Raw genomic sequence first — 16976 nt, 5'->3', positions numbered from 1 at the left:
TCATCAGAATTAATGACAGACTCATGGCAGTCAGACTCCAGCGTAATGATAGGGCAGTTGCAGGACCTACTAGAAAAGCAGTACACCATGAATTGGTGTTGATAATGGGAGACTTGAATGCACATATCGGGGCAGACAGAACAGGATACGAGGACTGCCTGGGCCCACATGGGTTGGGCAACAGGAATAAAGAAGGAAAAGCCATTTTAGACTTCTGTCTGGCAAATGGCTTGATAGTAGCCAACACATGGTTCAAAAAGAGAGACAGTCACAAGATCACATACAAGAGTTCATAGGTTCATAGATTAGTACTAGGCTAACTGCCCCTTGCGAGCCATTTTAAGCCTAGCCAATTATCCTTTGTCAGACTCAAACCCTGTACCTTGTGTTTGTAAGGCAAACACCTTAACCATTAGTCCACCCTCCCAACCCAGTAGTCAACATGCAACTCAGGTAGGCTTCCTCCTAGTAAGGAAAAGGCACTGGGGTAGAATCCATGATTGCAAAGCCATCCACAGTGAAATAGTCGGCCCACAGCATAAACCACTAGTTGCCACAATCAGCTGCAAGCAGTGGTCAGAGAAGGCTCTTAAGTCAACAGAGACCAGACTGAAGACCTGGAAGTTGATTGGAAAGAAAGTACAACAGTTCAAGGAATTACTCAAAGCTCTAGCACCCCATGAAGAGGAGGAAATAGGTTGAAGAAGAATGGCAGCGCCTGAAAACAGCATGTGTTAGGACTACAGAAAGGATATGTGGTCTGAGCCAGGTATGGAAATATGGTACATAAGGAAAGCTGGTGGTGGAATGCAGAAGTCCAGGAAGTCATCAAAAGAATAAAGGAGTGCAGGAAGAAGTGGGAGACAGAAAAGACTAACAAGGCTAGGAAGGACTACTGGTTGGCTAACAAAGAAGCTAAGAAAGAAGTTGCAATAGCAACGAATAGGGCATCAGAGGCACTCTACCAACTTCTGGAAAGTGACTCAGTAAGGGACACAAAGAAACTATATCAGGTTGCAAGGCAAAGACAGCAAGATAAAGAAGATAGTCAGACACCCTTCATAAGGGATGCCAGCAACAACCTGCTCACCAGCCCAGAGGACATCAAAGGCAGATGGAAGGAGTATGTCCAGCAGCTTCTGAATGAGGAAAAGCTGTACTGCCCCAGAAACAGCCTACAATGAGAGAAGAAGAGGAGCCCAGCCTAGAAGAAGTAAGAACAGCACTAAGGAAGATGAAGTCAGGGAAAGCAGCAGGCTCAGATGAGGTTACAGCAGATATGATAAAGATGCTCAGTGAGATAGGGGAGAAATGGCTCCTGTGGGTACTAATAGCAGTGTGGAGAGAAAGGCGTATCCCAGACGACTGGAGAATAAGCGTACTTGTGCCAGTGTACAAGAACAAAGAGGACATCCACAACTGTGGGCAATACAGAGGCGTCAAACTCTTATCACATTGCATGAAAGTTCTGGAGAGGGCGATTGATAAAGAGATAGGCAGAGTAGTAGAATGTCAGATGGGAGATGAGCAGTTTGGATTCAGATCAGGATGCAGCACAACTGACCCGATGTTTGCATTGAGACAGATACTTGAGAAGAAGCTAGAGATGAAGAGATAGTCCAAATGGGCATTCCTAGACTTGGAGAAAGCATATGTCAAGGTCCCAAGAAAGCTGATCTGGGCAGTACTGCAGTGGTTTGAAGTCCCAGAAACATTGATAGAATTAGTTCAGGCTATGTACAAGGACCCAATGACTCAAGTACGGACAGTGTTCGGCCTCACAGAGGGGTTCCCAGTTGGTGTGGGTGTACATCAGGGTTCGGCTCTGAGCCCACTGCTGTTCATATGGGTGATGGACTACATTACCAAACAGGTTAGAGGGGACGGATCAACAAAGCTACTATATGCAGATGATGTGACAGTACAGGCAGACTCTGAGCTAGAACTTCAGCAAAGGATAGGAGAGTGGAATGCAAATCTGAAGGCACATGGGATGAAACTAAGACAGATAAGATGGTGGTAATAGCAGCAAATTGGGGAAATCAGAAGAAGCTGAGAATAGAGATAGAAGGGAATATAGTGGAACAAGTAAACAGCTTCAAGTATCTGGGAGGAGTAGTTGAGGAGAAGGGTAGTATGAATGAAGAGGTCAAATCTAGAATCAGAGGGGATGCAGCCAAACCTGGGCAGTAAAGGCAGAACAGTTGAAGAAGCTAGAGGTGATGGAAATGAAGTGCCTGAGAAAGGTGATAGGATGCACACTGTGGGGCAGACGAAAAAATGAGGACATGAGAGCAGAAGCCAAAGTAGCTCCAAATGCAGAAAAGATCAAAGAGAACAGATTACAGTAGTTTGGGCACATGTGTAGAAAAGCAGAAGACACTCTGCTGAGGAAGATTTGGGATAGACAGGAAGAAGGTAAGAGGAAGTGAGGACATCCAGCAAAGAGGTGGATGGATTGTGCGAAAGAAGATTTGTGACAGTCAGGCATGAGTGTTGAAAAAGGCAGGAGTGTGCCACTGATTTGGGAGAGTTGGCGACAGTTAACATGATACCCCGACCCCATGTAGAAAAAAATGGGAAAAAGGAGGCTGATAATGATGATGATGATGACGACTTAATAGCTCCTTGCCATAGTTCATAATACACCCTAACTGTCTGGCTATCATTTATATATGGAGCAGCAAATCCACTCATACACATAAGCATCCCCCCCCCCACACACACACACAAACACACATGCATGCACACCTGCGCACGTGCGTGCACACACACACACACACACACACACACACACACACACACACACTTGTATACAACTATACACACAATATAAGTCCATAAAGATATACAAAACACATGCAAAGATGTACACATTGCATATGTCTGTAAATATACAAACAGTGCGTGTGTGTGTGTGTGTGTGTGTGTGTGTGTGTGTGTGTGTGTGTGTGTGTGTGTGTGTGTGGTCAGTGCAATCATAGACACCTCCTTAGAATGCTTTGAATCATCATAGTAGTGGTAGAGTTTGTTATTAGCAATTTCATTGTAACGTGTAGTTAGACTGCGGTGGTGGGGCTGCGGTAGCATTGTCGCCTCACAGTAAGACGTTTTCCTGTTTGATTCCCAGCTAGAGCGTCTTCTGTGTGGAGACATGCGTGAATGGGTGTACCTTCATTGAAGGTTGTGCGTCAGGGCCGGCAACTCGGCACGTAAAAATCTACTGCCAATTATTAGCGGACCGGAGTTCTGCTGTGGTGACCCCTAACTGGGAAAAGCCGAAAGACACAACAACAACAAGAACATTGTAATGTGTAGGTAGTGGACAATGCCAGTGTCTGCTAATGAAGAGTTCTTGGGAATTTGGGGCAACACTTTGCCACATTAATGTCTATGGTAGAGAATGCACTATAAATATGCTAATCTTTCATCCTCTCAGTCTGGTTTCTATTCTGAGTGATTCAGTTGGCATACACTGCTGCTTCAGAATTTGTGATGACAGTTTTGTCCAATAGCAGAAACTAACACTGTAGTACAATATGTGATGTAACATGCACTAAGTCTGTCTGGGGAACTGCAAATATTTCAAGATGGCCCAGTTTGTAGTCAAGGACATACCTAATGGAAAATAACCCAGATATGTTATTGCTCTTTTCAGTAAAACACAAAAAACTACACTAAAAAAATAGTCTAGCTAGTAATGTGGTTTCACCACAGATGTTGTCTTTTAATGGAGTTTAGATTACTCATAGTCTCTTGTGCCGTATTTATTATGTACTCTGGGCATCTTAAAATGAACTGAAGTTTAGTCTGCAGAGGCCAGTTTTAAAAGAGAAGCAGCCAGTACAAGGAAAAATTTGAACATAAGCCACATGAATGTAAGAAGCATTTTACTGCAATTCTTGTAACCTCAAAACCTCAGGTCATAGTGGCTACTAAAAAAAACAAAAAAACAGATACACGCTACATCTGCTAAATGTGTCATATTTGTAAAATGATCATCATTTCACTAATCACTCTGCTCAGAGGAGATCTGTGTCTCACCTACAAGGCAATATCAGACTCTGCCCTATCAGAGATGCTCCATATATGCAAGTCTGACTCCTCTCACATTTTATTTTATTTATTTATTTTATTTTACATTTGTTGATCGGGCTGGTCCATCTGGATATATGTCCATTTTCAGCAAAGGCCTGGGGAGAAAAGCTCCGAGTTAAAATATTAATACACATTAAGAAACATTAAAAAACAGAGATACAGATTTAGCTCAGAGAAAAATAATAATAGCATTAGCATATTTTTACAGTAACAACAATAAGCAATTAATTACAAATAGAGGGTGCTCAAATTGGGGATGAATGCAGAAAAGTAAGTTTAAGAAAGATTTTATACAGGATAAATGAAAGTACTAGGAACAAGTAGCAGCTAGTCAGGGTTAGTACAGGGGCAGAGCCAGTGAGTCATGAGGTGAGTTTTGATTTGGGATTTGAAACAGGGAAGAGAAGAGATAGCAGTGAGGTTGTCAGGGAGGGAGTTCCAGGCTTTTCCTATTGAGTTAGAGAACAAGGAGTCACCTGCCAAGTTGTTGGATTTACAGGTTGATATAAGAAGTTTGTTTGAAGAATGTAGGCTTTTGAGGTTGCAATAAGGAGTAATAAGGGTAGTAAGTATAGGGGTGCTGGTAGGTTTGTAGAGGATTTTATGGGCTAAGGAGAGCTGGTGAAATAAGATCAGATTTTGCAGCTCAAGCCATCCCAATTGTTTTAAGTTTAAGCAGTGGTGAGTTCTAAAGGTAGAGCCAGAGGCAAATCTGGCAATACTGTTCATAGATTACAGTTGTAGGTGACAGCCAGTTTGGTGAGGTTAGTTTTGGACAAATATGTGTAAATAAGGGAGGCAAAAAGGAGGGTAGAAATCAGATGGGAATGGGCAATAGTAGTTCTGGCAAGAGGTGTAAGAAATGGTTAAATTCTAAACAGGGAGCCTAGTTTTCTGTTAACTAATTTTATAGTGTTGTTAATGTGAGAATCAAAGCGTAGGTTGTTGTCTATCTCTACTCTGAGGAGCCTGGTGGAAGGGTCAAGTGATATGTTGGTGCCATTACTAGACAATACAGAGAAGTAGAGTAGTGGGGATTTATGGGTGGGGGAGAAAAGTAACAGTTTGGTTTTCTTTGCGTTTAAGATTAAGCATCATTCTAGGAACCATGTGTCAACGTTTTGGAAATCCTGTTGGGTGATATAGTGCAGTCTGGAGGAGGATGAGACAGAACAAATCAAAGAAGAATCATCTGCACATTTCCCACTCGAAAGGCCTAAACATAATATGCGACATCAACAAAACCTGCTGGAGAGACAGGTTTGTCTCCCAGGGGCTGCTCCATCTCTGGAACAGACTTCCCATACATGTCAAACAGAGTACCTTGCTGACCGTCTTCAAGCGCAACCCTGATGAGTGGATGGGAAAACATCAATTTGTCCCAGGAGTTCCACCTTTGTCCCTCATTGACAGGGGCAACAGGTGCTTACTGAGCTTTATTCTTTGGGGATAAACTCTTGGTTAGGCTTGTAAGGGCCCCAGGGCCATTAGCCTAGCAACCTCCTATGATCCTATGATCCTGTGAATCATATTAGGGAGTCTGTTGCAGACTGGACAGAATAAGAGACAGCGGAGAAGCTTTACATCAGATGTAAATTATAGCTAATACATAAAATTATTGGCTCTTATCATGGTGGCATTGTAAGGATAGGAATGGAAATGACATAAAAAACATACAATTAACTCTATGATGTATGTTACATTTCAAAGGTCAAGCGTCAAAGGGTTTACATTGTTTTCACTGAGTAAGAATGAAAGAAACATTTCCTGTGGTTCAGCCACTCATTTTGTCACATGTCTTGGTGGGAGTTGAAGTGGGTATAAGTTGAGCAGTTCAGACTTTCCTAACCTTAGCAACAATTTCCAACTCATCTTGTGGGATCCTGAGATCCTCCCAAGTAAGATAAGAACTATAATCTGTCCACTGTGTCCTATGTATGTCTTGAGACCTCCTCCCAGTGGCTGATGCCTATCACCCTCCTGTCATGACAGGCAATTAATATATATCCTCACAAGGTACCCAAATTATCTCATTTGATTCCTTTCAACAAAAGGACCAGTGAGTTCATTCCCTGATTCTCCTAAATTGTCAATTATCTTACATTCTTTTAGTCTCTACTAAATGGTCTTGACCACAGATGAGGATAAGGATGTAGATGGGCAGGTAAATTAAGAGCTTTGTACTGTGACTAAGTTCCTGCTTCCTCACCACAGCCAAGTACAATGCCCTGCGGTAGTGCTGCCCCTGCACTTGCTAGGGCTTACAAATTTAAATTAACTTCAAAAGCATGTCAAGAAGTGTTGAGATCTACTCAACACATACAGCTTTAAATGTTTTATCCCTGCACCTGTGAGGTCCTCATGGACTGGCCCCAGGCACTTAACCATTTTTTCATTACAGTTCAGCAGCCAAAAGGAGTGTTGACATCAGCATTCTCATTGAATCCACTAGTGATCAGTAATCCTAAGTGTATACATCTGTAAGAAACATAACATTAGCTCTAATTATTGGTCATTCTTTTAGATTTCTTCCCTGTAGAACTTTAACTTTTTGCTGTGTGATCTTTATAGCAGATTACAATTGCGGCATTCTTTGTAAAGGATATTTTATACATTATAAGCATGCTGGCACTTGTGTACAGAGGACAGTCAGGCAAGCATGCTGATACCCAAACAAGTCAATGATACATGCATTGTAAAAAAATGAAATATTAGTGAAACACAAAGCATACAATTCATAGATATGTGCAATACAGAAGTACTCGATATCAAGATGCTAACAATTGTCAGCTATATGTACAAAATAGGGTTTTAAATCGAGACGTAACTGAGTACAGTAGCTAAAGAAAAACAATGTGAAATAAGATTTTAAGAGTGAAATAGAGGTTGAGTTGTTACTGAGGCTGTGAAGACTTGTGAGAAGAAGAGATGGATTATTAAAGTATAGCCTGTGGTTTAAAAAACTCCACGTAGGCTTAGCTCAATGCCTACATGGTGTTTACATGTTTGCATGGTGAGCAGCAGTGCTAACTGCATATGAATGACATGTACCATGTTTAAACATAAGCAACAGTAGTTTCATGTGTAAAGCAAAATGGACAGCAGCAGACATGTAAACCTGTTTTCTTATGGGCAAACTAGGTCTGCATCTTTGCGCAGAATTCTATGATTACCAGGGTTATTAATAAAGCAATGTATATAGTTCCAATACATTATATGAAAGGGTATGCAGTGCAGAATATTGTGGAAACCTGTTTCAGGCATACTGAACAAAAGTTGTATAAATGATCTGTAAGGGTGCATAGACTGCATTATGAATAAATAGGGGAAATGTGTGTATTGAATAGGGACACACAGATGAATTGTATGAATGAACACAGGGAAAGATGACAGGTGAAACATGGTAATGTACAGCAGATGAGGGCATGTCAGTGAACACAGTCTAGCTTTGGGCAGCATTTTCCCTCACCTAGGATGATGCCACAATATAAACAGACAATGATTGACTTCAATAATTGGCTTAGTTTCTGGTGTCATTTTAAGGGGGTCCAGTTCCAGCCTGAGATGACAAGATGAACAGACCACGTTGATTTTCCAGACATTGTTTTCACCTGGCACCTCTAGGCTTTCAGTTGCTGGCTAAGGCACTTGTCTCCCCCATAATGGCTTTTTTAGGCAAGTTCACAACAACAAAATTCCCGATGTGAAAATATCAAACACAAAGAAACTAAGGGTCATGCTGCTAAACACTAGGACTTTAAATCAGAAACTGCACTCTCTGGAAGCACTCCTGGAAGATGTCTGTGCCATCTAAGAAACCTGTCTCAAGGCCACAGAAAGTACCCCGTCCTTGCAAGGTTACAATACCTTCCACACTTTCAGACCATAAGTTGAAAGTGTGAGAACCAAAGGAGGTGGCTGGTTAGACAAGAAAACTGTATGGAGCTACTCCAAGTCCAAATTACTGTGGGTAAGACTGCCCTTAGATCATTGTCATTTACAGGTCCCATTCCATGAACCAAGATGCCCTCACAGTTTATTTAGACCTACTTGGGACAATTAAGGTATAACCTAAAACCCTAGTCATGGGTGACTTCAGCTATCCTTCCATTAATTGGGAAACTTATATGAACCCAAACTCAGTTGCACAAATGTTCCTGGACTTTATTAACTCAAATGAACAAACAGCACACCCCTCCACAACAGCCTCCAATATTCTAGACTTGGTCCTCACCAATATGAGTGACAGATGCAATGCCTCAAATGTAGGGACCACACTAGGTAAATCCAACCATAAATCAGTCATTTTTGAAGTAGCAATATTATCATAACTCCCCAAAGGAGAAGTCAGGCTAAATAACTTCACCAAAACTAACTATACCCTCCTAAGGGAAGGTGAAATTGACTTCCAAGCTCCAGTTTCCACAGATAGCATTGACAGCTATACTAAGGTATACACTGATGCCCTGAATAATCATCTATGTAAATGCATAGACACAGCCATGCTAGATAGGACTAAAGCAAGATCCTCAAGAAAAAAACAAACCGTCCCGGTAGACATCTAGCATTAATAAATTATACAATGTGCGAAAGAAGCTGCTGTCTAAAAATACAAAAGTGAGATCCCAGAACTGGAAGAGCACTCAACAAGTAAATAAGACAACTCGTAAAATCTTCAAAGAGTGACTATGATAAAAATTTAGCAACCATAGCCAAGGATAACCATAAGACTTTCTTCAGCTATGTCTGCAACCTAAAAGGTAGGACTTAGATGTGTGCTGAACTAATTGTGGCTGGCATCACAACCACTGGCCTTGTGGAAATTACAGACAGGTTTGGTGAAAATTTCACCCCCTATGCCTTGCAAGCACACCACAAACCATGTCTTCATCATCTCTTCCTCTCTGCATCTCCAAAGTGCAAGTCATCAATCCTCTCTCCAAGGCTAAGAACACAACCTCCATGGGACCAGATGACATTCCAGGCTGTGTTCTTAATTTGTAAAATAAGAACTAGCTACTCCATTAGGCAATCTATTCCACCACAGCCTGAGTACTGGCTTTGTTCCCACTGAATGAAAACAGTGACTGTTATCCCCCTCTACAAGGGCAGCTTGGCAACAGACCCGAGTAACTATAGACCCATAATTTTAACCATCTTCATCTGTAAGGCAATGGAACAAATCATCATGGATCTCATAAATAAAGATATAGGTGACCGCCAAACCCTGGATATGTTGCAGTTCAGTTTTGTCAAGGGCAGGTCATGCCTGCTAAACCTGGTGGACTTCTTTGAGAACAGAACCAGAGCCATAGACAAGGGCAAAGCCATGCACACAGCCTATCTTGACTTGGCCAACTCCTTCACTATCCCACATTCGGGCATCATTAACAAACTAGCTCACTTGAATATCAACCCCTATGTTGTCAAGTGGGTTACAAACTGACTTACAGATTGACAATACTCAGTGAAAGTGGGAGAGAATTTACCTCTACCAGCAGACCTGTAACAGCTGGGGTCTCACAAGGGTCAGCTCTGGGCTCCCTCTTGTTTGTCATATATTTCTCAGAAGTCCAGGCCAAAACAGAAGAGCTGTGGCTAACCAAGATTGCAGATGACTGCAAATTAGGTGCTATCATTGAATATACTAGTGATGTCAGCCTACTTCAAAAGGGCTTACACAGACCAATGGTTGGTGTTAAAGCCATGGTCTTAAACTAAATGCTAAAAAATGCATCATCATTCCCTTCTGTAAAAACAATGTCCTTGCTGATTATAAAATAAATAATAATACCCTAAGTACCAATTCAGCCGTGAGAGACCTGGGAACACAAATTGAATGTGACCTCAAATTTGACCACCATGTGTCTACTGGGGTGAAGATGGCATTTCTACATCACTTACCTGATTAGCAAAGGCATTGTCTCAAGAGCAAAGGAGGTTACAACTTCCCTGTACTCGTCCCTCATCAGGCCTACTATTGAATATAATTCTTCTTTTGCTGTGTACCATACCATACACCTACAGCAACTTGAGAGACCTCAGAGATTTCTAACTAAGAAAATTCAGGGTCTCCAGAACATGCCTTAAACTAACAGACTGAAATCACTGTCACTGTACTTAGTAGCGTATAAACTACTTAGAGGCATCTTATGTCTGGCTTACACAGCTATCTCTGATCCAAATCTAATAGAAATGTTGCACATCTGTAAGTTAGATGGGACTAGAGTCACCCGGTCCAGGGAACTTAATCTAGCCTGCAACATAAACAGACCTGCTGGAGAGAAAGATACATCTCTCAGAGGTTGCCATTCCTCTGGAATAAGCTTCCCATCCATATCATGCAGAGCACATCAATGACCCTGTTTAAGTGCAGCCTGGACAACTGCATGAGAAGCCATAAATTTCTGCCAGGGATTGCTCCAGCTTCTCTCCTGAACATGGGTGGTCCTTGCTAGAAATACCTTGGGCATAGACAATATCTCTCATCTTGTATTATATTGGGATTTAATGGCTAGGCTTGTAAAGACCCTTGGGTTAATAGCCTAGTAACATCCTGTGAACCTATGAACTTAAGCATGAAACTAATTACATATCAACATGGTACAGTATGGACTGCACAGTGAATGCATATTAGACTGTCACACAAGGTGACATAACAATGGAGAAGATTATTTGTGATATAAGCATCCTAACGTGTACAATGGAGAAGACATATATCAGGGATGGTATATACAATAGGGGTTAGGTGCATATTATGAAGCTGTGCAAAATGATTTGTGTGAATATGACTGTAATGATAGCAAAGGTCTGAAACAAGTGGGACACATAGTAACAGACTCATGGACAACAGCAGACAGAAGCATGCAGAATCATGGACAATATCAGAATAATACCACTAATAATCCCATGACTCTAACATAACATATGTGATTGTGAGTGATCATATACAGCTCTGCAAAAACACACTTGCACAACTATTATGAATTTTCAGTAATCTGTGAGGGGAATCAAGCACACCATCCTGAAACTTTAACATCTGTCAGCAATGTTAGGAGGGACGCTGTTATACCTGTATGTGAAATTATGGTCAATCCAGGCTAGTTGACAGGTATGTATGGCATATATATGGCACAATCCACAGTGTCACAAATGTAACCCATGCCATCAATGTTGTCAATCAGCTATGTATGTACTGTGTGAATCACAAGAACATGTATCACACATGCATCTGTTATATCACCTTGGTGGGAGTTCCGCACCATTAGACACTAATGTTTTTGCAACAAAAAGAACATTTAGGTATGGCCAATAAGATGTGGGGAGCACAGTCTGGTAAATATGGTATACAGGAGTTACGCATTCCTGGAAAATGTGTAGGGCAGTATCTGAAAAAGGGTGCATTGTACTCAGTTATTGGTGTAATGAAGGCTGTGAAGTATGGAAGATCCTCAGAATGACAGCGTTGTCATCATGCATGCCCTTATTGACCTTCTTGAGGACATCTAACAGATGTAACAGACAGTAGCCTGAACAAATCACATACATCTTTCTCACACAGCCAGCATATTATCAGTGTTCATTTAGAAAAGGTCCATGATGACATGTTGGTCTACCTCACAGATGAGGAGAGTCAGGATGTGTGTATACATGCATGCATCAGGTGATGCCCCCCCCCCCCCAAGTTAGATAGATGCATATTGATGTACACCCTTCTATGAGAACATATTCCATTTGGAGGCTGTGTTGAAGTATGTATCCAGCCATGTCTGGCAGGTCCATGTTTTGAGTCATGCTATAGGCAATCTGTGATGTTTTTAGGGCCCGTTGAATCTGTGTTATTAGCTGTACAGACTGTACAGATATGCTGCCCTCCTTACAATAGAAACTGAGTAATGTTTGCATGTATACTTTGGCTGATGGGCAGTGGCAACAGGGAGGTGACATGTGAGGCAAATTGTCAGCAAGCAGATTGTCTATTTCCTTGAGGTGAGTATGTCTGGTGGCATCTACATGCACACCTAGTGCTTAGTTGTGTATTCCACTGAACATTTCAAATATATTGGACTAAATGATTTGTGAAAACACCTACAAATATGACCATGGTCATTCATCATATTTCACACTCTACAATGTTGTGTACTTACATCAATTGCACAACATATAACTATATGTGTTCCATATGAAAGCTATGTTTAAGCAGCCTGATGCCATATAAGGACACATTGCAAATCAGTTGTTTGTGACTCATGCAGAACATTTCCTGACTCAAATGCTAACAGTCACATAACTGCACATACAATGAATTCCACAAGGTTTTAATTGCATCAAAACACGTGATACGTTTTTGTATATATCACAGCATAATAACATGTGTATGAGACAAGACTTATATGACCATATAATCAATATAAATTTATACTGATGTCTGTCACAGGGCATTTAATGATGGTATGTAGAGACATGCACACCTATGCCATACTGCAAGTCTCACTGTGATAGCAGGATGTGAACTGTGTAGAAGATTTGATCTGCTCCACTACAACAACACATGTCGTAATACACCAAAAATATGCATGCAAGTGTATCATACCATGTCACTAACGTCATTCACCAAGTACTGTTATGGGTCTGTCATAATTCATGTTGTGGTGAATTACGTGAGACGTACCTCTCTGGACAATATGAAAAGACATGTGACTGAATTCTCAGATTATGTGTCACAGGCAGGTATGACCCTACCCTAAGCAGCATTCTATGTTCACCCAGGATAATGTCACAATATAAACAAAAACAATTGACTTCAACAATTGACTTAAATTCTGATGTCAATGCAGGGGGACCCAGTATCTCTCAGCTTGGGATGACATGGTCAACAGGCCACACTGCTTTGTCAGAGATGGTCTGCACCTGTGTCCTCTATGCTTTTGGGTAATGGAAAGGGCACTTGCCTCCCACATAATGCCTTTTTTAGGCAATGTCAAAGCAACAACATTTCTGATGTAACAAAATCCACTGGAGGCAAACTCAAGGTTCTGCTGCTTGATGCTAAAAGTCTAAACATGAAGCATACTGGAAGAAATTACCAACCTGCTAGCTGACAGATTTGGTGCAAGCTTCATCCTCCTGGCTCCATTGGCCATACTCCATAGCATACCTGATGCCAGTCCTCTGCCTATTATCTCTAGATATCAGGTCATATCTGTGCTCTCCAAGGCTAAAAAAATGGCATCATTGGTACCAGATAACATCTCAGGTCACTTATTAACCAATCTAAAACATAACCTAGTGGACCACTTAGCACTCTCTTTAACGATAGCCTGAGAATTGGCTTTGTTCCAGTGGAGTGGAAAACAGCAACAGTAATCTGCTTGCACAACAGGGCCAATCAACCGTCCCTGGGAACTATAGATTCATAAGTCTAAGAAGTCTCATCTGCAAAGCCATGGAAAGAGTCATCATAGATCTTATCAACAAGGACATAGGTGACCTTCAAACTCTAGACCCAACCCAATTTGGCTTTGTTAAGGGTAGATCATGCTTATTAAACCTACTAGACTTCTACAAGAAAGTCAGCAAAGCCCTGGAGGAAGGCAAGACAGTGCATACCACCTATCTTGACCCGGACAAGGCTTCTGATACAATCTACCAGTCAGGTATCCTTGAGAAACTCTGCCAGCTGGAGATTAACCCTTATATCGCTAGATGGGTAGCCAATTGACTCAGCAACAGAAAACATACTGTCAAAGTTGGTAACTCAACCTCTACCAGAATCTCCATTACCAGTGTTATACTACAAGGATCTGTACTAGACCCATTACTGTTCAGAATCTATTTCTTGGAAGTCCAGGCTAAAGAAGATGGCCTTTGGATTACAAGGTTTGCTGATGATTGCAAATTGGATGGTAACATTGAATCCCCCAATGATGTTAACATAATACAGGAGGGGCTAGCACAAACAAATGATTGGTGCCAAAGCTATGGTCTAAAACTGAAAGCAAAAAAGTGCCATTATTAATGCTTTGCCAAATTGGAGTTCCCTAAAAATTACAGTATTGACAACACCCTCCCTAAGCTGAAATCCAGTGGTGTGAGACCTGGGAACACAGATATTTAGCAATCTGAACTTTTGCCACCAAGTTTCCATAGTGGTAAGGAAAGCCTTCTATGTCATGCAACTCATAAGTAAGTGCATCACATCCAAGTCCGAGGATGTTATAACACTACTGTACTCGACCCGCATCAGACCACTAATAGAGTACAATGCTCCCTTTTGCATGTACCTCACCAGACACCTGTAGCAAATGGAGAGACCACAGAGGTTCCTCACCAAGAAGATACAGAGTCACCAAGCCATGCCATGACATACTTGGATAGACTGAAAGCCCTGTCACTGTACTCTGTATGATATAGGCTGCTGAGGGGTGACTTGTGCCTGGCCTACAAGGCAGTCTGTGACTCTGCCCTGATGGAAATGCTGCACATCCACAAATCTAATGGCAGAAGAATGTCTCAAAGGATCTTATCCTAGCCTGTGACATTAACAGAACATGCTTGAGATACAGATATAACTGATGTCATCAACAAAGTCTGATGAGAGGAAGATGGTTATAGCAGTATCCCACATGCTGGTGTAAAATGCTCTTTCTAATGTCAAGCAAATCCCCCCCCCCACACACACACACACACACACACATACACATATCAATTTGCTGCAGTGAGAGCAGAATGTCTTCCTATCTATGTACAAAGACTAGAGACCTCAGTATTTAACATAATGCCACAGCACAATTCTGACTTGGAGAGTAATGGACAACATTTTATAAGTGATGATATCAGTAAAGTCTGTTGAGGTGAAGATGGTAATAGCAGTGTCCCACATGGTGGTGTAAAATGTTCTCTCTAATGTCAACCAAATGAGCAAACACACACACACACACGCACACACACACACACACACACACACACACACACACACACACACACACACACACACACATGCACACACACACACACACACACACACACACACACCTGCTGACTGCAGTGAGAACAGAATCCCTACCTATCTAAATACATTCTCTAGATACCTCAGTATTTAATCCAAGCACCACAGTGCAAGTCTGACTTAGACAGTATCAGATAACACTTTATAAGTGATGACATCAGCAGTTTCAGTTGAGGAGAAGATGATAATAGCAGTGCCCCACATGCTGGTGTAAAAAGCTCTCTTTAATGTCAACCAAGTGAACAAACACATACGCACACACACACATGCATGAGTTGACTGCAGTGAGAAGAGAACCCCTTTTTATCTGTCTTAGTACACTGACTAGAGACCTCAGTATTTAGCACAAGTACCATTGCACAAGGCTGACTTGGAGAGTTTCAGACAACACTTTATAAGTGATGACATCAGCAGTGTCTGTTAAAGAAAATATGGTAACATCAGTGTCCAACATACTGGTGTAAAAAGCTCTCTTGAATGTCAACCAAGTGAACACACATACACACACCAGTTGACTGCAGTGAGAACAGAACCTCTACTTACCAAATTACACAGATTAGAGACTTCATTATTTAACGCAAGCACCACAGCACAAGTCTGACTTGGAGAGTGACAGACAACACATTACAAGTGATGACATCAGCAGTGTTTGGTGAGGACAAGATGGATAGTAGTGTCCCACATGTTGGTGTAAAATACTCTCTCTAATGTCAACCAAGTGAACAAATACACACACACACACACACATAACAGTGAGATTAGAACCTCTACCTAATTAAGTACACAGACTAGAGAACTCAAAACTTACACAAGCACTACTGCACAAGTCTTAGTTTTGCAAGGCTGCAGGACAATTTATAGTGGATGGCTTCATCATTGGATGTTTGAGAGAAGATGCTGTGAGGCCTGAATGAAATGTACGTGTAGGCATGTACAACTGTCAAAATATTCATACAACATGAGATTGTAGTGATGACTGCAGGATACACAGTTATGATCTTCTGACTTGATAGATAGACACACACATGCAACAGTTGACTTCAGTGAGATTAGAACCCCTAGCTAAGTACACAGACTAGAGAACACAGTACTTAACATAAGCACCGCAGCACAAATCTTACTTTTACAAGCATGCAGGACAATTTATTCTGGATGGCATCACCACTGGATGTTTGAGAGAAAATGTTGGGAGGCCTGTCTGAAATGCATAGCTAGCCATGTACAATTGGCAAGATATTAAAAAGCTGCATGTTACCAGAATGATGAGTGTGCAAGTGTAGCATTTGCTGTTGTGTCTCCAATGGGCAGGTATACGTTAAAATGACAGCTTCACAAACTATATGCAAACAGCTGTCCACATTACTACAAGTACTGGAAAATCTGAGTGTGTATTGTCAGGATAAAGATATCCATGCTATATAAGAAATATTTTTTATTTATTTCTGTTCTTAGTTGATACATGTACTGAGAGACCACATTTCAAATGCCTGGGTGCAGGTAAAAGATGGCTACAGTATAAATATGTGTTATTTCCTTTAAAAGTACCTTCCCTTTGTTTGTATTTTATACAGTATATATTTTCATGGGATGATGAAATCTGAATGGGCAGTATAGATAAGTGATACATGCTACTGTGCACTTTCCATAGTGCAGCACTGAGCAGTTAGTTTGCACACTCGATGGCAAAGTGTTTGCACTTGCATGATTCACATTTACACTGCTTTCCCTGTTTGTGTGGTGTTAAGTGATAAGAAAACCTGCGCCTCTGCTTCATTGAGAAAATTGTGGATGATACAGAATATGAGAAACACACCTGCTGCCTAAGTAACTCTGTGGTGGCAGGAGTAAATGCAGTGACAGATTTTTTTTT

This window comes from Protopterus annectens, chromosome 17.part0 (genome assembly GCF_019279795.1).
Source record: "Protopterus annectens isolate FY-2018-M chromosome 17.part0, PAN1.0, whole genome shotgun sequence".
NCBI lineage: Eukaryota > Metazoa > Chordata > Ceratodontiformes > Protopteridae > Protopterus > Protopterus annectens.
This window is presented reverse-complemented; position numbering follows the sequence as displayed.